We start from the raw sequence: 21,996 nt of genomic DNA, 5'->3' as shown, positions 1-21,996 counted from the left end.
CTTCAAAATGCCTTTCTTTTTGTACCTTTAAGTATCACGCTCAGACTTCAAGATGGTTTTCATTGTCCTCTTTTTCTCTAAAATAGTTAATGAGAATCTATACTGTAGCTGATCTAACTGTTAGTCATCTCCTTGGAGTAGACAGCAAAAAAAGAATTGGTTTGCTCTGCTGGGTAGCCATCTTTTCCTCTGAGCCTGCTCTGTTAAAGTGGACAAGCGCCAAAGCTGAGCAATTTTCTGCTGTCAGCTCTATGCTTTCCTCGTCATTCCCTCCTGATTTTTGTCTTAAGAGGACGATGCAGCAGACGGAAGAAACACACAACGTGCTGCTCTGGTCAGACGCAAATGAGCAGGAAGAATCTGTGCCAAACCTAATGTATAAGCTCCATATAGACAAATTCTGCAGATCAGGAGGATGTGTGTTTGTATATATACACACACGTCATGTATATGTAAATAAAAGGAGAGGATGGTGGAAATGAAGAGCAAGAAATGGGAAAAATCCCTTAGGATCTACACACAGTAAAGACAATATATCATTAACTACTTTACATATCCCAGTAAAAGCAGCCAAGTCACTACAATGATGCTATGATACTACTCAAAGCAGTGAAATTTTGGATAAGCCTTTCCACAAGCTATGTTTGTTTTGTGATCCACAAAAGAATTTTACATTTTGGTATATTTATTACACTTCTAATTGTATTAGAGTTACTGTTTGTTTATAATTGGTCTATAATAAATGATGTAATCTAGCTCTGTTACAAACCATTAATTTTCATGGACCAAAGTTGATACTCTACAGATATAATTTGCAAGTCTAATGCAAGGGTTTTTTGTTTGTTTTTTTTTTCCCCTCCTTCATCCCCCTGCCCTGGTTCTGCCTTATTTACAAGCGTCTTGGTTGAATTAATAAATAAACAATAGCTGAAATCTTTCATTGTAATTAGCATGAAGTGGCATTTGTATAGCAATGTTTAGCAAAGAGATCTGAGGTGGAGGATTAACACTGAAACAAAGATCTGAATACACACATGATATTTCAAACCAAATTCACTAAACCACAAATAGAATCACATTTTTAGATAAGGCTCTTTGTCGTGGTTTAACCTGATGCCCAGTCTGTTTCCCAGCAGCAATACCACCTCCTGGCTAGGAGCATGATGTTATACAGCAGGGAATGTCCCTTTGGCCAGCCTGGGCCAGCTGTCCTGGCTGTGCTCTCCCAGCTTCTTCTGCACCTGGCAGGGCGTGAGAAGCTGAAAAGTCCTTGGCTTAGTGTAGGCACTGCACCTACCCGGCAACAACTAAAAGCACCAGTGTGTTATCAATATTATTCTCATACTAAATCCAAAACACAGCACTATACTGGCTACTAGAAAGAAAATTAACTCTATCCCAGCCAAAACCAGGGCATTCTTGCATTTAATATGAAATAGTACAACCCTGCTGTTTGGACTGTGATAAATTGCTCAGTGTGTGTCTGCTGGGACATAAGATGACAAGATATTATTCTTAACCCCAGAACTGTCAAGTCCAATTATTTCCTAAGAAGTCTGACAGCTTTGGGAGTTATAAAAGAAAACCTCTGTAGGGATGAGGGGAGGAAGGCGAATAGGGGAACTTTCTGCAGGTGTTTTTCATATTCCTCTGGAAATAACGCAGAACCTGTGTAATTACAGTGGTTTGTTTTGGTTTTTTCCTCATGGAAAACAAATCTGTTAAAATGGCATTGCCCATAGAAAGGTGTGGCTTTTACTATTAACACCGTATGTCTGTAAAAGTGAGTCATCAAGAACAGAGTAGTTAATTCATAGCAGAGCTAATACAAGAAGCCCATACATATAGACCACTTGTGATCTCAATAGATTTGTCACAGCTGGACACCAGGTCTGTGAGGTCCCTGTGGCAGAGCTTGGCTTGCAGTGGAAGCTGTTGCTCATGTGCAGGCAGGGCACACTGCTTTGCTCTTGGGCTTTGAACCTCAGGCAGGCTTCTCAGGAGCTTTCTGTCCAAGCTGGCAAGGGGGAACAGAGAGGGCAGATGCCAGGCTCCTGGGAGAGGTGGAGGGAGGTGTCAGTCTGGGCTCGGATCCAGTGGCTACAGCAAGGTTAGACCTTGCAGGACTTTGACATGTTGCTGTGTCACATATGGCCAGAACATACAAAAAGTTATGGGAACAGCATGCACAGGCCATGTCTTTGCTAGTAGGCTGGCTCAGCATGTTTTTACATAATATTGGAAGGTATGTTCTTGAAACCTTGATTTTTATTTTTTTCTCCTGAAGCAAACAGAAAATTGCTGGTTCTTCAAATATCCAACTTCCCTGAAGAGGCGATGCCAGCATTTATCCTTCTTTTCTTCTGGTCTGATTTGTTATTTGTGTTTATGTCAAGAAAGCTAGCTTCTCTTCTGCTCTTAGCTTCTTGTTGATTTTTTTCCTGGCTGTTATAGTTGTCAGGAAAATGAAAGGTCGCTTAGGACATTCTGTGTTGTGCCGCCTTTGAAACTAATTGCAGATCAGCAAAAGGGAAGTGAGGCACCTGTAGGATGCCTGTCCCAGGTTTACTATTGCACTGCGTGATAAGAAGTATCCAAATCTGCATTTAATCCTAAGAAGAATTAGCAGTTGGTGGAAAATTTTGGCCAAATTTGTTTGCTTTTCAGAAGCAACTCACCTTTACCAATTAATTTCTTGATTCTCTCCTTGCAGCTACCTGTAATAACATAAAAATGTTCCAGTAAAGGTTTTTCTTGTAAAATAATTAAATTGTAGACTAATCAAACTTTCTCAAGATATTTATTTGGATTATAGTTGCTAGACATTGGAGAAAAGACTTATCTAAGGCAGCTAAGCAAACATTTTTTTATTTTTTTTAATATGTGCAAGAATTGCAATAAAATTAAGCTATATCATTCTCTTTCCTTTAGGGCTTCTGAGAAGAAAGAACAATCCAAACACTGTGGTAAAATAATATTAAGAATAAATGAAATAAAATGAATAAAACTAACATGATTTAGAAGAAAACCTGTGGGAGAAAAGTAAAAATGCAGTGGAAATGTTACGATGACTATCAATTGGTGAAGGGGGTCCCAGGTAACATCTCTTGTACTGCATCACTGCTCTGGTCCAGGAAAGAATGTCTGTATGAGAAAAGAAGTAGAGACTGAGCAGCAATAGATACCAATAAAGGAGAAAAGGAGCATGAAGAGTACAGCCACAGTAATACATCAGAAACATTTTTGAATAGTAATATTTCATTTTATGACTGAAAGATTCATTTAAACTTTGAGAAAGAAAAATACATATATTATTTTATGCATTTATATGTTAGTGTTTTCCATGAAGACAGTAATGTAACACCTGCTCCTCCCCTGTTCCTTTTGTGCTCGGTTGGCCAGGCGGATTATGTGCCTTTAACTTTGGCTAGAGATACTCAGCCTGAAGAGATCATCTGCCCTTGCCTCCTACAGCAGTCATTATTTTACCAGCTAATTTTATGACGTGCCGCAGCCCCAACCGGCAGCCGAGCACCGCACGCCGCTCACTCACCCCTCCCGCGGCGGGACGGGCAGGAGAACGGGAAAGACAAAGGCAAAACCCCGCGGGCTGGGACAGGGGCAGTGTGCTGGGACGGCAAAGGGCAGGGAAACAACAACGGCAGTACTAGTAACAGATATTCACAGTGCGTGATAACAGAAAGCAATTTACTGATCCGATCCGACAACCGCCCGGACCAAAAGCTACGCCAAACCCACCCCTGCCCGACTAGCCCCCTTTTATGGTGAGCATGACGTCACATGGTATGGAATAGCCCCCGGCCAGCTTGGGTCACCTGTCCTGGCTCTTTGTGAAATTAACTCTATCCTTGCCAGAAACAGGACATTTTAATCTTTGAATTTTTGCTGCAGCAATAGGATATTTATGAGGAAGATGCACTGTTCTGAATTTAAGAGTTCAAGCAACAAGGAATCCTTTAGCAACCTAAATAGGTTTCTTCATTGCAAAACCAGAACCTAGCAAAAAGTCATGCTCTATTTCACAGCTTTGACGGAATCAGGTTTAATGAATGTCTGTCTAGCTTTAGTTTTTCATCCACTTGTGAAACTATGCTTGTGTGGTGCTTAGGCAGGATGACTTAGGCCCCTTGAAGAGTGGATAATTACTAAATACACCTCTATTCCTTTCACTTGGCAGGAAGTCTAGCACTCTAATCACTCTCCCAAGAATATGAGTATTTTTTCAACATTGTTTTAAACAGATCTACAACTGAAAAGCTGTGATGCAGAAAAATATAATTTGACATTACACTGTTTACTTTTTTCTGAAGGAAAGACACCTTTTGAATTTTCTTATGAGAACCGATATATGAGATAAGGAATTGTATTGGGTCTGGCTGAGATGGAGTTAATTCTCCCCACAGCAGCCCTCATGGTGCTGTGCTGTGTATTGGTAGCTAGCAAACTGTTGGTAACACACTAGCGTTTTGGCTACTACTGAGCAGTGCCAGCACACATCAAGGCTGTCTTTCCAACATTTCTTTTTCCCCAGCAGCAGGCTGGGGGTTGGCAAGATCTTGGGAGGGGACACAGCCAGGACAGCTGACCCAAACTGACCAAAGGGATATCCCATACCATATGACGTCTGCTCAGCAATAAGAAACTGAGAATAGGGGGAGGAACAGGGCGGGGGCATTCATTGTTTTTTTTTTTTTTACAATATTTGTCTTCCGGAGTAAGGGGTACGCATACTGAAGCCCTAATTCCCAGGAAGTGGCCAGACATCGCCTGCTGATGGGAAGTAGAGAATAATCTTTTGCTTTGCTTCCACGCGCGGCTTTTTGCTTTAGCTACATTAAACTGCCTTCTTTTTTTCCATCCTCCTTTCTCCCCTCCCTGCCTTATTGAAGAGGGGAGTGATAGAGCGGCTCTGGTGGGCACCTGGCCCCCAGCCAGGGTCAACCTGCCACAGGAATCTTAAAGATTTCTTAATTAATATATATAACTAATATATATAGTGTATACACACAGTTATTTAAGGAATCTTTGAGAACCATGAGTATTATAATTAGTTTGATGTTTAAAACACTCTTTAGCAATGTTTGGAACAAACGTATGTAAAGATATATGTCTGCAGGCTAATTTAGATGCAGAAAATATTTATGACGGTTAAGACAGAAGTCTCTGTAAATCTCGTCTTTATTTGTATTTTATAGTGAATGGAGCAAATGATTCTGCATATCCTTTTTTTTTTGTTGTGCATTTTTTAACATCACAGTAATTGCTGAAGTATTTACCTTCCAGATTTCAGAAAGCAGAACCGATTGAGACAGTCCTAATGCTTTGCAAAATATTTACACCTCATCATATTTCTTTATTTCCAAATATCATACTTTAACAGTATATTATAGCAATGTAACCAGGAGGATATTTTGATACTTCTTGGCATGTACAGTCCACCAAGTCCATAGAATAAAATGCAAGGATAAAAGGACAATTGTCATTCCTATGAAATTTTGCAGTAGTTTGGGTCAGCTGATGTGTAATTGAACAAAAATGAAAAGTATCACCAATAATGAGAGACTGAGTGATTACCCTGAAATTCAATGTTTCACTTTTTCTTTTAAAAATTGGAATATTATTTCATTAAAACTATCCTGCTCTTTAAAAAAAAAAAACCAAACAACAAAACAACAACAACAAACCCCCCCCCCCAAAACCCCAAACAAACCACCAACAAAACAAAAACAAACAAAAAGCCCCCCAACCCCCCCCCAACAACAACACGGAAATCTCTCAAGCACCTTCAGTTCTGCCATAAGGATACACTAGTTCAAGATACCTGCTCTTCTATTTTATAGTTTGAATTCCTTGCTGCTCTGGAATGGATTGCAATATAAATCTTAAGAAGCTTGGAAGCAAATAGAAATCTGGATTGCCAGATTTAGAGTTGCATGTATGGATCACACACTTCAGATTCATTTTGACTTTAAGAATTAACAATAGTGAGAAAGATATTATAGTCCTTAAAAGTTCAGGACTGGGGAACATAAAAGAACTGTTAACGAAGTTTCTGGGTCCTTTGGACTCTGAAAGCTGAGGACCATTTAGAACCAGATTTTTTTCTAGATTTTTTTGAGAGAAGCCAGAAACTCGGGTCCAGATCTGAAGGAGTCTTTGACCATGGTCTGAAGCTAATCTGTTTCTCTATCCATCTTTCACTCACTTGTTCTTTTAGTTGTTCACCCTTTTGCTCACTTGCTCGTTCCTGCTCAGACTTACACCTTGTAAGCATCTCTGGATTCAAGTAGAAGAGTGAGACTAAAAAGTACTGGTTATTTTATCTGTGTACTATGTCAGAAATTCCTATTTTATACTGTCATTTACAGTGTTACAGTGGGTCTAAAAAGGCTTAAAAGTAAAGAAAATAAATTTTTATGTAGGTTGAGGGAGTGTTTGGGTTTATTTGTTGGGGTTTTTTTTGGGGGGGCTGTTTTTCATTTGTTGTTCATTTCTTTTTTTTTTAAATTTAAGGTCTACCCTATCTATTCTTTAGTGCACTGGGCACATAGAGCAGTGGTATTAATTTTATTCTTGTGGATTATGTTGAAAGCAAAGATATTCAGTATTATATTATTAAATTTGTTATTAAGGGGAAAAATGGACGTAGCAAAATAATTTTCTTCAAAAACACTGTAAGATATATGCTTCAGTAAAGGAATAAAACTGAAAAAGGAAAAGCAGGATTTTAAATTTGCTTAAGAGAACAGGTATTTGAAGTCCATTGGCACCCACCTTGAATGTATATCTAACTGAACAGAAAATGGAGAAAGATATAGAAGACGCCCAATTCATGCAGTGTAATAAATCTATGACAGATATGAGTGATGAAAAACATTGAATTATAATAGAAATGCCCAGCACAAAATCAACACGCCAAGAACTATTAATCAAGACCATAAGAAATGCAGAGAGGAGGAATTATTTAAATGCAATGGGCAGTTGAGTAATAAAGAGGAGGAATTACCTACCAGGTAGGAAAATTCATATCATCTGCATATTAAAATCATTATTCGTAATCAACTTAGATTCACTGGGCAAAACGTTTGGGGGGAGTCAACTGAAGTGAAAAATGATGTGTGTTTCTGGAACATTGAGAGCTCAAAATAAATGATTTTATTTTGTTACGGGTCTACATCTTAGCAAATGAAACACAAGACATGTCTCGAATCTGATAGACACTACATCTACTACAGATCATCAAATCCTGCTAAAGAAGATAAATTACACCCCTAAACACTGATTTATAAAATGTAGTGGTGGGGAAAATCTACATTATTGAGACTTCAGTCTGGCTTGCTTGCTCAACACCTCTTACTTACAAGGCCTGTATCACCTGCTGAACTTAGAAATGGTGTTTTCCTAACTTTAGGAAGAGCTGTATACATCACAGTAACATTTGCTTTAGTTTCTATTTTAGAACAATAAAGGTGAGTTCGTCACAGAACTATAAAACTTGTAGTTGCTGTCTCAGATGACAATGATTTGATGACATACATTATGTACATTGAGAGCAAAGTCCAAAACAGCAATGTAAATTTTTGGTACTTCAGAAGCTAAATTATTATCGTGCAGATCAACTAGGAGAAAAAGTTGAAACTAAGAAGTAGTAATAATAATTGAGAAATATCTAACAGCATTAATTGTTAAACAGAAAAAAGGCAATTCCATGTTAAAATAGTTTCCATACTGGCTTTAAAAATTGGGCTATTTTTAAGGAGAAGTGGCCATAAAAAATGAAAATAAAATAATATGTTGTACTCGTTTTGGCTGGGATAGATTTAATTTTCTTCATAGTAGCTTGTACGGTGCAGTTTTGGACCTGTGATTAAATGGTGTTGATAACACAGGGATGTTTTTATTATTGCTGAGCAGTGCTTACACAGAGCCAAGGCCTTTTCTGACTCTCACCCCACCCCACCAGTGAGTAGGCTGGGGGTGCACAAGGAGTTGGGAGGGGACACAGCCAGGACAGCTGACCCCAACTGACCAAAGGGATATTCCATACCATAGGACGTCATGCTCAGCACATAAAGCTGGGGAAAAAAGAAGACAAGGGGGATGTTTGGAATGATGATGTTTGTCTTCCCAAGTAACTGTTACGCGTGATGGAGCCCTGCTTTCCTGGAGATGGCTGCACACCTGCCTGCCCATGGGAAGTGGTGAATGAATTCCTTGGTTTGCTTTGCTTGGGTGCGCGGCTTTTGCTTTACCTATTAAACTGTCTTTATCTCATGAGTTTTCTGACTTTACTCTTCCAATTCTCTCCCCCATCCTGCTGTGGCAGGGAGTGAGCAAGTGGCTGTGTGGTGTTTAGTTGCTGGCTGGGATTAAAACACCACATATGTGAAAAAGGAAGTTAATAATTATACCCTAGGTATTAGAAAGTGCAAAATATAAAATGGTGGAGGATTTTAAGTGCACAGTGGAAATATATGGCAGGAGGATTCAGGTATCTAAGCATGAATGTCTGAAACATACCTGATTTAAAGGGTATGTATACTCAGTACATTTTGGACTATTAATAAATGGTAGAGTTACAGAGTTGCCAATATTGCAGAAAAATCAGAATTATTCATATTTTCCTGGAAAATAGCCATGTATTTTTATTAATGATAGTGACAGAGAAATAAGTTCTGTTCTAGAATTAATATAATAGGATGTCAGGAATAAGTACTAAGTATGTCTTTTCCTAAATTAGCAGGCCACATGATTATATATGTATATATACATATATATGTATATATGCCTGTATATAACAGTATGTATATATCGGTATGTATCAGAATTGAAATGAATTGCTTGGAACTCTCTAGATTATTTGGGCAGATCTAGTGAATTGTGTAAGAGTGAAGACACTTGAGAAAGGTAAAAAAATACAGACATTTTGCCAAAATTTTGAAAGTGTGGAGGGGAATTAGCTCTGCTGCACTGTCAGTGATGACGCACAAAGGAATGGGATGGCTATCAAGAAATTAAGTTAACGAAGACTTAAGGAGCAAAACATAATTAACGTCATATGTTTCACATAAAATAAATGTTGTAAAACTAACCTGGTATCTTTATTACAGGAGTTCACATAACTTGATGAGGAAAACCAACTGATAAGTACACAGAGACTTCTGCAAATATTGGTACTGCATAACATCTTGATTTGGAAAATTGAATGATACAGTACCACAGAGTCACATACATGCTTAATGAACTAAAAACTGTTAAAAACAGTTTGTTTGGATGTATTCTGGAAAAGATATACTCCAATTAAACCATGTCCATTGGAATTGCAGAAGGAACTCATTCAGGAATATCCTATGGTCTGTGTTATGCAGGTGGTGATCAAGGGTGATGGTGATAGGGCTGCATAATTTATTGAATCTCTTAATTTTGACAATTCTTCATATGACTTAAATTTTAGGCTTTCAGAGGACCAACGGTAGTTATATTTTGGCTTCTGTTAACTTCCACTGAGAAGATGGTCCTATACCCCTTCTTCCACTTTGAAAATTGTAGCTGTCCTTTATATACAGATACCACACATTCACTTCCTGATATTGGTTTCTACACCTAGAAGGTGGTTTTGAATACAGCCCAAAGGGCAATAATATGCAAGCACCAGAATCACTTAGGTGCTTTGGAAAAAATTTCCCCATATAACTTCATCTACTTATTTCTGGTCTTCCTTCTTTGTATTTAATACATAGGACATCAGTCAGGGACTTATAACTTCATTAACATAAAATTGTTAAATTATTGTAAAATGTGAAATATACTGTAAATAATAATATATGTTCATGTGTGTACAGCATTATAAATTACACATTTTAAAATTATTTAAGAAGATAATTTTTTTAAAACCTGAGTTTTCATTTTTGGATCAGATGTTTTGATATAGAAGTTTGCATTTTAAAAAATATATTTTGAAGAGGTAAAGGGTTTTATCTGTAGATAACCTTTTGATGTCTGATCATCATCTATCTTTCTAAACAAATGTAGCATTTGCTTGATGTCATTGATTCCTATGAAATTGGAATAATGCCTTCCTTTGAGCTTCCCAGTGACAATATTTTTAATGATTTTGCTCCTGCTTTCTGTCTTCCATGGTAAATTTCAAAAGTGGGCTGCCTTCTTTCTCTATAAAAGTTTCAAAACTTTGAAGGGAAAGGTAATCCTAAGGTTGACTTAATAAAAAGTATGAAAGCATCTGCCAAAGTGTTCAAGATCAAAGAGACAGCTTCAATTTCAAAAGTGAAGCTTTAAAGCTTCAATGTAGGTGAAGAGGAAAAAGCTTCCCTTAATCCGTCATAAAACATCTTTTGTAGTAGCAAGTAATAAGAAGAATAAAACTGAGAACTAAGCATTACCACAGAGTATACTGCTACTTTTGAGGCACTGAAAATTAGCTGCAATTCAACTGAAAAAAACTTGTGTTTACGTAACCATACTGTCCAATAGAGGGAGGGGAAAAAAAAAAAGCAACAAACAAGCCAAAATACACACACACATCAAGAAACAAGCAAACAAATTTTGTCAAATACAAATTGTATTTTGGGCTAGATTTTTCATTCTTACCCATGAAAAATAAAATGTATCAGCTATCCTGCTCATGAAGTAAGCTAATGTAGTTCCATATTAAATAAAGGCAACAAAATTTGAGTTTATTCTCTGAACATCCAATCAGACTGAGTATCCAGTATACTGGTGATAAAAAGACTACTTAAAAATTGACCAGATGTTAGCAGAAATGATAAATATTTGGAAGAAAATGGAGAAAGAGAATTTGAAAAGGTAGCACAAAACTGGAGTAACTGGAATAGGTCGGAACAAAGTTTGAACTTGTTCAAAACCTTTTCTAAAAGATATAAAGAAGCATAACTATTAAATATGTTAGCGAACACTTGATCACCTAATGAATGTGTTGAATTTCAAGTCTGCTTTCAAGTAATTCCTGTATCATGTAATTCCACAAGTAAATGAATTTTTTAAGCTAGCCAGCCTGTTGTTCATGTCTGATTGTTTTGTATTGTCTCTCCCTTGCTGTGATAAAAGGACATAGCACTCACAAAGAACATCTCATTCTACAAAGAATATTCTGCTGAATGTATCATTGTCTCTAGCTGTATGCTTAATTTTTTAAATAAGAAATTAGAATAATTTCATGTTTATAAAATGAACCTATTTTCCTCTTGTACTAGAGTTTTTCCATTAAACTCATGCTCTCTTAATGCTTTTTCTGTAACCTTCTGGCAATGTTACTTTCATTTTTTGGTAAAGCCCTTTACATATATCCTGAGACTTAGTATATTAATAATTCACATCATGAAGCCATGACTGAATATCAAAATTTGAAGGCAAATGGTAAATTGAGTTCTTTGTACCTCTCCTAAAACAAGTGGGTGAATGCTTTATTAGTTAATGTAAGTACAAGTTCTTGCTTTGCAGAGCTACTTATGGACATTCATGACAGATTTTTTTTCTACTATTAGCAGGAGATATAGCCACAAACCCACTAATTAGTGCACAGGCAGGACTTCGGTGACTTTGCAAAATTAATTTTGTAAGGAGTCACATGCTCAGAGTCCCCAAGAAAGAGATCAAAGTGACTGACTGCATACAGCTTAAGACCTTTTTTTTTTAATATAACTTTCTTATAAATAGGTTAATGTACAGTTTAAGTGTAGGAAGGAAAAGGCAAATGCACAAGTGATTACCAAATTTAAATAGCATTGTTGTAATACTAAATGAAAAGATAATCTGTTCTGAAGATGTCTTTTCAAGTTTTACTGAATATTTTTGGTTAATGGCTTGATAATGAAATAGGGTGTAGCCTGTGAGAATTGTACATAAGAGGTTAAAAATTCCAGTGTCCACTTATCTCTTATACAAACATTGTGGATGGAGACCCACAAGGCCGGCATGAGAAGCAGCCAAAGGAGGGAGTCTTTCAGTGGCAGGACAGCCCCATTTTGGTTAGAGAATGCGGAATAAACAAATAGACAGTTTCTGCACAGAATCTTGAAGGCTGTGGTGCCTGGAGACCTTTTGCTTCATGATCTGTGAAATGAATATTAAAGTTGACACCCCTAAATATGATAATGAGCTAAAAGGAGTATGTGCTAAACGTATGTGACTATAGTACTCGACTCTCCACCCAAATGGTGTTAAACATCACCCCTGGGAGGGAACAGCTAAGGTTGGGGTACAAAGGGTATTGAGGAAGTTACCCCCAGAGGGGAGAGAAGAGATTGAAGACCCCAAAGAGGCAGTTGATGGGCTGTGCTCCTTCTCCCCCACCCAAGATAGGGACACCTTCTTGGTAAGCATTGCGATTTCACCTTTTTGGTGAGAATACCTGGGATAGGATTTTTCTAGCATTATAATCATATATTAGTGCTATTGAAATAAGTGCATTTATCAATGGCAATTTCGAACTCTTTATATCTGTCACCTTAATAAACTTTCTACCTGTTTCAACTTTGTGAAACTGTCTCAGTGAAAGTCCTTTAGGGGGCTCTGACAGGCAAACATTGACTCTTGTATGTGACTATATATAATCCTTTAGACATAAAGCGTTGATCAAGTCTGGGACTAAGACTGGATGTAGCCGCACCTAGGCTCCTCTCTGAGAAGGAGTTTAGAAAGCAAGGGGTCCTCTCTGAACCTCGTGACTCAACGGGAGGGCCTCCCTCAGCCAGGCATCAGACTCACACCCTTTACAAGACAAGCCTTATAAAATTAGCTGATGATTCTGTTGTGGGATGGGTTACACCTCCTTTGAAGGGCGATGTCAGAACAAAGTAGAACAAACAAGTGTTAAATGTCTCTATGCAAATGCACAGAGTTGGAGATGTGTGCACGCCTGCAGGGCTATGATCTCATTGGCTTTTATGACTGGAGTGCTGGAATGGAAGGGTACAGGCTCTTTAGGAAGGACAGGCAGAGGAGACAAGGAGGGGCTGGCACCCTTTATGTCAATGACCAGCTGGAGTGCATGGAGCTCCACCTGGAGATGGATGAAAAGCCAGCTGGGACCTTAGGGGTCAGGATTAAAGGGAGGGCAGGGACCAGTGGCACTATGGTGCAAGTCTGCTACAGGCCACTCGAACAGGAAGACTGAGCAGATGAGGCCCTCTATAGGCAGATAGGAGCAGCCTCATGTTCACAAGCCCTGGTCCTCATGGGAGACTTCAGCCACCCCAATATCTGTTGGAGGGACAATACAGCAGGGCATAAGCTATCCAGGAGGTTTGGAATGTGTTGACGATAACTTCCTTTTCCAAGTGATAGAGGAGCAAATGAGGAGAGGTGCCATGCTGGACCTTGTTCTCACCAACAAGGAGGGGCTGGTAGGAGATGGCTGCTCAAGGGCAGCCTTAGCTGCAGTGACCATGAAATGGTGGAGTTCAAGATCCTTAGGGCAGCGAGGAGGGCACACAGCAAGCTCACTACCCTGGACTTCAGGAGAGCAGACTCTGGCCTCTTCAGGGATCTGCCTGGTAGAGTACCATGGGACAAAGTCCTGGACGGAAGAGGGGCACAAGAAATCTGGTCACCTCCTCCAAGCTCAGGAGCATCCAACAAAGAGGAAGTCAGGCAAAAACTCCAGGAGGCCTGCATGGATGAACAAGGAGCTCCTGAACAAAGTCAAACTCAAAAAGGAAGCCTACAGAGGGTGGAAACAAGGGCAGGTACCCTGGGGGGAATACAGAGAAATTGTCTGAGCAGCCAGGATCAGGTGAGGAAAGCTAAAGCCCTGATCGAGTTAAATCTGGCCAGGGATGTCAAGGGCAACAAGAAAAGCTTCTATAGGTACATCAGTGATAAAAGGAAGACTAGAGAAAATATGAGCCCTCTCTGGAAGGAAACGGAAGACCTGGTTACCCTGGGATATGGAGAAAGCCGATGTATTCAATGACTTCTTTGCCTGTCTTCACTGGCAAGTGCTCTAGACACACCAACCTAGTTGTGGAAGGCAAAGGCAGGGACTGAGAATGAAGAACCACCCACTATAGGAGAAGATCAGGTTTGAGACCGTCTAAGGAACCTGAAAGTACACAAGTCCATCAGACCTAATGAGGTGAGAAACGTAACCCCCAAGGGAAAAAAGGAAGACCCAGGGAAATACAGGCTGGTCAGCCTCACCTCTGTGCCCAGCAAGATCATGGAGCAGATCCTCCTGGAAACTATGCTCCAGCACATGGAAAATAAGGAGGTGATTAGTGACAGCCATCACGGCTTCACTAAGGGTAAATCGTGCCTGACAAATTTGGTGGCCTTGTACAACAGGCTTACGACGTTGGTGGGTAAGGGAAGAGCAACTGACATCATCTACATGGACTTGTGCAAAGTATTTGACACTGTCACACATGACATCCTTGTCTCTAAATTGGAGACACACGGATTTGATGGACGGACCACTCGGTGGATAAAGAATTGGCTGGATGGTGGCACTCAAAGAGTTTCTAGTCAACGGCTTGATGTCTAAGTGGAGACCAGCAACAAGTGGTGTTCCTCAGGGGTTGGTACTGGGACCGGCACTGTTTAACATCTTCGTTGGCAACACGGACAGTGGCGTTGAATGCACCCTCAGCAAGTTTGCTGATGACATCAAGCTGTGTGGTGCGGTCAACACGCTGGAGGGAAGGGATGCCATCCAGAGGGACCCTGGCATGCTTGAGAGGTGGGCTTGTGTGAACCACATAAAGTTCAACAAGGCCAAGTGCAAGATCCTGCACGTGGGTCAGCGCAATCCCAAGCACAACTAGCGGCTGGGCAGAGAATGGATCGAAAGCAGCCTTGAGGAGAAGGACTTGGGGATGTTGGTGGACAAGAAGCTCAACGTGACCCAGCAATGTACACTTGCAGCCCAGAACGCCAACCATATCCTGGGCTGCATCAAAAGAAGTGTGACCAGCACGTTGAGGGAGATTATTCCCCTGTATTCTGCTCTGGTGAGACCACACCTAGAGTACTGTGTCCAGCTCTGGGGTCTCCAACATAAGGAGGGCACAGAGCTATTGGAGCAAGTCTAGAGGAGAGCCATGAAGATGACCAAAGGGCTGGAGCACCTCTCCTATGAGGACAGGCTGAGAGAGTTGGGGTTGTTCAGCCTGGAGAAGAAAAGGCTCCGGGGAGACCTAATTGCAGCCTCGCAGTACCTAAAGGGGGCCTACAGGAAAGCTGGAGAGGGACTCTTTATCAGGGAGTGTAGTGCTAGGACAAGGGGTAACGGTTTTAAGCTGAAGGAGGGTCGATTTAGATTAGATGTCAGGAAGAAATTCTTTACTGTGAGAGTGGTGAGGCACTGGAACAGGTTGCCCAGAGAAGCTGTGGATGCCCCTTCCGTGGAAGTGTTCAAGGCCAGGTTGGATGGGTCTTTGGGCAACCTGGTCTAGTGGAGGGTGTCCCTGCCCGCAGCAGGGGGATTGGAACTAGCTGGTCTTTGAGGTCCCTTCCAACCTAGGCAATTCTATGATTCTAGGTTTCTAAGTTTTTTAGTTATATACCTAATTCTGTGATTCATATAAGCATCCTACTGCAGATGGTTTGCTCCCCTTGGATGACAGAATATACAAATTCCTGTGATATCTTTAATTTTTCTGACCACAAAGGTAAGCAAAATATTCTCCACCTCTCAAGTGTGTAGAAATATTTGTAATATATCATGCTTCAGCTAAGGGATGAGTAAACAACCTATATTTTCTATGGAATTATAATAATATTATTAATGACCATTTTAGATTAATGTTTAGGTTTCTCCTCCATTGTTAACAGTGAATGTTACAGGTACTTGAGTTTAGTAAATCTATACCTGCTGACTTCTCTTTTTTCCTTGTCTCCTTAGCTTTGTTACCATAATGATTTTTTTTCTTTTTAATATTGTGAATTTGACTATAGTAAAGCAAATGTTACATTATAGTCACACCTTCAGCAGAAACCTCTCTTAAAAATTAACGACAGACAATTTTTCTGAGTAGGGAACATAATCTGATATTTTAGGAAACCTTTTAGTATAAATCATTTGCATGTATATTCATGCACATCATTGTGGCAAACTGAGGAAAGGGTGTAGTCTGAAATAATTTTCTATAGTCCATAAATTTTAATAACACTGAAACCAAGTGCCATAGAGAAGATGAAGAATCTAGGAAGAAGATGCAAGAAAAGGAGCAGTCAGGATGAGCATATTAGGGAGACAAAGATAAATGAGTGGAAATTGATCACAGAGAATTATTAGCCACATAAAATAAAAAGTGATTGAAACACTCTGCTCCATTTATCACGTGCTACACCTGCAGGCAGAATTTTGCTAAAAAGCTTGTACTTCTCCGATTAGAGGATTTAAATTTAAATTCTCAAGTCAATAATTCTGCAGCATTAAATTTACCTTCAGCTAAATTAAACAAGTTTTATTTTACATTTTATTTAGAACGTAAAGATGGAAAGGCTATAGATACAAATGTCAAGAATATATCTAGAGGCTCTGAGGGGCAATTTGAATAGGTTAGCCCAAAAGTGGGCTTTTTATTATGTTACTCCCAAGACAGGGTGCAGTAAAAGCCAGTTCTCTAGTACATATCAGGAAAATGAACAGCATTTCATTTCACTTTTTGCCTGTGAATAACACAAATGTATAATACCATCAGTCTACAAAGAAAGAAGATATCTGAAAGAGACAAGGGCCAGTAAAAATGTTTTTGATCTCCTTGCAGAGTATTCATGTTATTAATGTATATGTTAAGAACAGTTGAAGACCTAGTGAAGCACTGAGATAGGATCTGAATATGGAGGACCAAACTGAAGAAGAAAGTAGATGAATTTTTAAGCTAGGGCTTAAGTATAGGGAATCTAGAGAGCAATCTGTCGTAACAGCCTCTCCTTCTTACACAGTGGTGTTCAGACAGAGATGCAGATAAGAGAAAATTCTCTAACCAGGATTTACAGCCAGTGTCAAGTCTTCACTGTTTCCAGGAGGCTTAAGCCTTTGAGAGTATGCAGACCAAAGCATATGATCAGGTATGATACCTTCTGAAATATCATAGAATCATTTAGGTTGGAAAAGACCTGTAGGATCAAGTCAAATGGTTAACCTAGCACTGCCAAGTCCACCAATAAACCATGTCCCTAAGCACAACATCTATGTGTGTTTTAAATACCCCCAGGGATGGTGACTCAACCACTTCCCTGGGCAGCCTGTTCCCATGCTTGACAACCCTTTTGGTGAAGAAATTTTTCCTAATATCCAATGTAAACTTCCTCTGGCACAACTTGAGGCTGTTTCCTCTTGTCCTATCACTTGCTACTTGGAAAAAGAGACCAACACCCACTTGGCTACAACCTCCTTTCAGGTAGTTGTAGAGAGTGATAAGGTCTCCCCTCAGCCTCCTTTTCTCCAGGCTAAACAACCCCAGTTCCATCAGCTGCTCTTCATAAGACTTGCTCTCTAGACCCTTCACCAGCTTCATTGCCCTTCTCTGGACATGCTCCAGCACCTCAATGTCCTTCTTGTAGTGAGGGGCCCGAAACTGAACACAGTGCTTGAGGTGCACCCTCACCAGAGCTGAGTACAGGGGGACAATCCCTTCACTAGTCCTGCTGGCCACGCTGCTTCTGATATAAGCCGGGATGCTGTTGGCCTTCTTGGCCACCTGGGCACACTGCTGGCTCATATTCAGCTGGCTGTTGATCAACAGCCCCAGGTCCTTTTCCACTGGGCAGCTTTCGAGCCACTTTTCCCCAAGCCTGTAGCATTGCATGGGGTTGTTGTGATCAAAGCGCAGGACCCAGCACTTGGCCTTGTTGAACCTTACTTCTCTTATGAACAGTGATGTTATGGACTTAACCTTAAAAAACCCCCACAATCTGTACATTTCAGCGAAAGTCATCAAAGCTCTAAGCATCTTCTTCTCCCGATTCATGTGCGTTTATGACTTACCATTTAGATAATGAGAATCAGCCATTCAAAGCCCTCAAACCAGTTTGCATGTTTTGTCAGGACGCTGAGCAACAAAACTAGGTGTTTACTTTACTCGACCTGTGCAAAGACCTATTGCTTATTACTCTGATGCTTGATCACAATGGCAGGGTGAGACTGTCCTAACAAAGAGATTTATTTAATTGGACAGTATAAACAATACACAAATGGCATTCAAGTACGTTTGTTTTAACCAGTTGCTCTTAAAGTATGAATTTTAGGGATTTTGAGTAATTTAGTGATATTGAGTAATTTAGGAATGGACAACAGGAAAGAGTTAAGAATTTTCAGGACAAACCAGTTTTCTGAATCCAAACAAGCCAGTACTATAAAGGACTTTTTTGCATTTTTTTTTTAGCCCCAGTTGTCAGCATTAGATAGTGAAAAGCTACTGCCTCTGATGACACAGTTGACCTGGGGTTAGTGTGGTAAATACTGCTTTTTACTAGAGGCTCATGCAGCAAAGGAGTCTAGATGTCTGTTAAGATGAAAGAAAGATTAGTGTCTAAGGTGCTGCTGCTCTGAAATGGGTACATAACATTTCAGGTATTTTTTTCCTCAGCATGCTTACTTTCAGTGGGTTTCAGAGCAAGCTGTGGAAATGACAAAATACACAGGTGGTGCAACTTCTTAAACCCTCTGCTGTCTTGAATAAGACATGCTCTTCAAGGGGTGTTTGTTGCTGCTTAGTTTAGAAGGAGAATGGCAACATAAGAGTAGCAGGCAAAAATAAAATGTTCTTGAGTGCTTCATTATAATAATTTCCATGAAACAGCCTTAACATAAGTCCCTGCTGAGTTACAGAAGCTTAACGGTTACCCTAAATTATCTGCAAACACATAAATGATGCTGAAGTTACTACATTTTTAATCTGGAAAAGGAAGTCTCTTGGCAACTGCTTAGTTTATTCTAAATATGGCACATCAGGGATTTTTTTTTTTTTTGTTATCCTTTAGGAGTGAGGACCTGCCTGCAGAGCACAGATTATTACCTTGATTTGTAAAATCAATTAAGAACTTTCTCTTCTTGTCAATAGTTATACTGTACACAATATTTTTTTAAAAAAAGCTTTTATATTTCTACTTTTTTATTCCTAAACAGAATTATAAACATTCTAAATAATCAAACAATCTTAGTGTCTTCAGAAGTCATAGATTATATGCATCAGTATTTCTGAAATTAACTCCTTTCTAAAATTTCAGAGTAAACAAGGCAAAAGCACGCTACAGACTTAAGAAATACTAACTGGCAGTATGAAGAACGAGGTGGAAGTGGAACAAAAATATTCAGTTATGCCTACACACACACGCTTTGACTCCTGCTATGATTTGTTTGATGTCTACTGAATTTTGCAGTATGCACAGCACAAGAAACGTTTTAACTGATTTGTTAAGGGCAGTTCTCCTAACAGTACAAAACTTTTTTAGTGCTGCATTGCAGCAACAGCTTTATATTGTATAAAATGTAGCATAGCTGTTTGTCTAAGTTCCAGGGACTGTATCAGACATGGGAGGTAGTTTTTCACTTGCTGCTGGTGTCAGTTCATTTCCTACTACCCTGGGTTGAAATCGCTCCTCAGCAGGCAATAATTTGCTGGTATTTCCTCTAATTGACACTGGTCAGGAAAAGTAACATTGTAAAGCATCATGTGGCCAGATAATGCTGGTTTGGAGGATCTTGCTGAACACATGCAGCCGTTTCAGAAAGCTTTTGTCCTTTTCCCATTTATATTGTGTCTGGCATCATGGTTTTGTCTCAAAATCTAAATTATTTTTTCTTCCCTGTGGTCATCCACACTGTACAGGAAAATAGCTTAGTGGTGACAGGAATAGCAGGGCTTTTTTCCACATCTTTAATCCTTTTTTATCTCCTTTAGGCCAAATAAAATGTGGGGAAAAACAATTAAATATCAAGGTACAGATGCATGATGACAGTATTTGGGGAACATTTTCTCCCATACCTCATTTAAAGTAATCAGGGTACTGACAATTGCTATTCAGATATCTCGTTATTTTTAGAAGTCTATTTCTACCATTGGTGTAAATGGCATATACAAATATACTGCTATATTATTTGACAGTGTACCAATATATTTAAATAACATGGAAGGTTATTTAAACTGTAGACCCTGTTGGCCATCTGGTACTCAGTTTACATATATCATAGTAAAAGTTTTGTATTCTTAACATATTTTTGGAGCATGGGTGAGCTTCCTTCTTGAATGAGGAATACTTAGTGTCACCTCAAAAGTATGTGCAGATTAGTGTCAAATGTAGACCATTGGACCTCCAGTCAAAAAAAGTAGAAGCGGAGGTGGTCTGAAAGTTGGGCAATATCTAAATTAGCTTAGTTCATTTTATAATTTAGATCCAATTGAACTCAGTTTGCAGAAAATAATATGTATCTTGGTAAGACTGAATGGTCACAAAAAAGTCTTTTGCCATGAACTTTTTCAAACTACAGGGTAAACCGAAGGGACAATGGCGCAGAATGATCTTTCATTGAATTTCTGGTTGGCTGGACACACCAGCGTCAGAGATAAGGAGTATGGTAGGTTCATAAATAAGTTTTATAGGTTAGGTTTATTTTATTAATGGAAAAGCTGGTTTAGTTCTTTATAGAGCTTTCATATCTTTCTCTTTATATATCCTGTGTTTATGTGAATGAAATACATTGCTACAACTTTATTTACCTTCAATGACAGAAGGGAAAAAAAGTAATGCTTGTTTATTTTTAAAATGTCTTCAAATATATAATGGATATCTGTGCACAATAGACATGCTATAGAACAATAATTTTAGTAAAAATTTCAAAATACAAACCTATGTTTTATAGATATACGTACTTACATGAAACTTTATTATTAATTTAGTCTTTGCGATTATGCCATTGTATTCAGGACTATCTTAGGAATAAACTCATTACCCTTTTGTTTTGTGGTAACACTGTCCTGAGAGCAACCAACTTCACTAGATCAAATTAATGTGCTGAGGAGCCTTATTGTGAAAAAAAGCCATATAAGAGAAGATCAGAGGAATTTTTTTATCCTTATACTTGCAAACAAACAATACAGACATAGAAAACATTATGAATATCAGCTTCTTTTCACCGAGAAAGACTAAGGCATAGGGTTATTAAGCATTTTTTCCAGGGACTTATTATAAGGGTTAAGATTCAAATACATACACACAAATGTACTTTTTTATACAAAAGAAATGCATGTATGTGCCATGTGAATATTATATATATGACTGAGCCCTAATTTTAAAAAGTAACTATAGTTTCACTTCTCATTAGTGTAAAGCAGATGCTTATAAAGATAGGATGGTACTGCTGTTCAGAAAATTTGGGCAAGAAATTTAATAGAAATGGATGTAAAGTTTCAATAATAGTATAGAGAAATAACTCCAAGGAATGGAATGCATTATCTATTAAAAGATTAATTTAAATGGAAAGACCTCATCTTACAAAATTTTGCATCAATATTTTGCACAAAAAAAAAAAAATCCTTCCAGAAAATTTCATTGTTATTTTAAATAGCCTGAGAGTTATTATTTTTTATATTTCTATGGATAGTTTAAAAACTCCTGTATTTTCTAAGTGTAAACACTTTCAGAGGTAATAAAGCAGACCAGAAAAAGCACTGTATGAGGATACACTCTTTTAGCATGTCTAGAAAAGATGTTTAGATAGTATTAGGTGACAGAAGGGCAATAAAGATGGTCCAGTAGGAGGACACTGGCATGTATGAGAGAAGGTACATCAACATACAGTATTACGTGAAGTAAGGCAAAGCGAAACAGTGAACAAACCAAAAAAGTATTTACTCATTCTGGCATCTTCAGAGTTCTGAATTCTCATTTTCTTTACCCATTTATTTGTTCACTATAAATTCTTCATTGTGTACGTGATGTACAGGCTCTTGATTTCAGCTGGGATGTAGATCCTTTGGATTTAGTGATTCT

The sequence above is a fragment of the Grus americana genome, chromosome 2 (genome assembly GCF_028858705.1).
Source record: "Grus americana isolate bGruAme1 chromosome 2, bGruAme1.mat, whole genome shotgun sequence".
Classification (NCBI taxonomy): Eukaryota; Metazoa; Chordata; class Aves; order Gruiformes; family Gruidae; genus Grus; species Grus americana.
Note: the sequence above shows the minus strand (reverse complement) of the source record.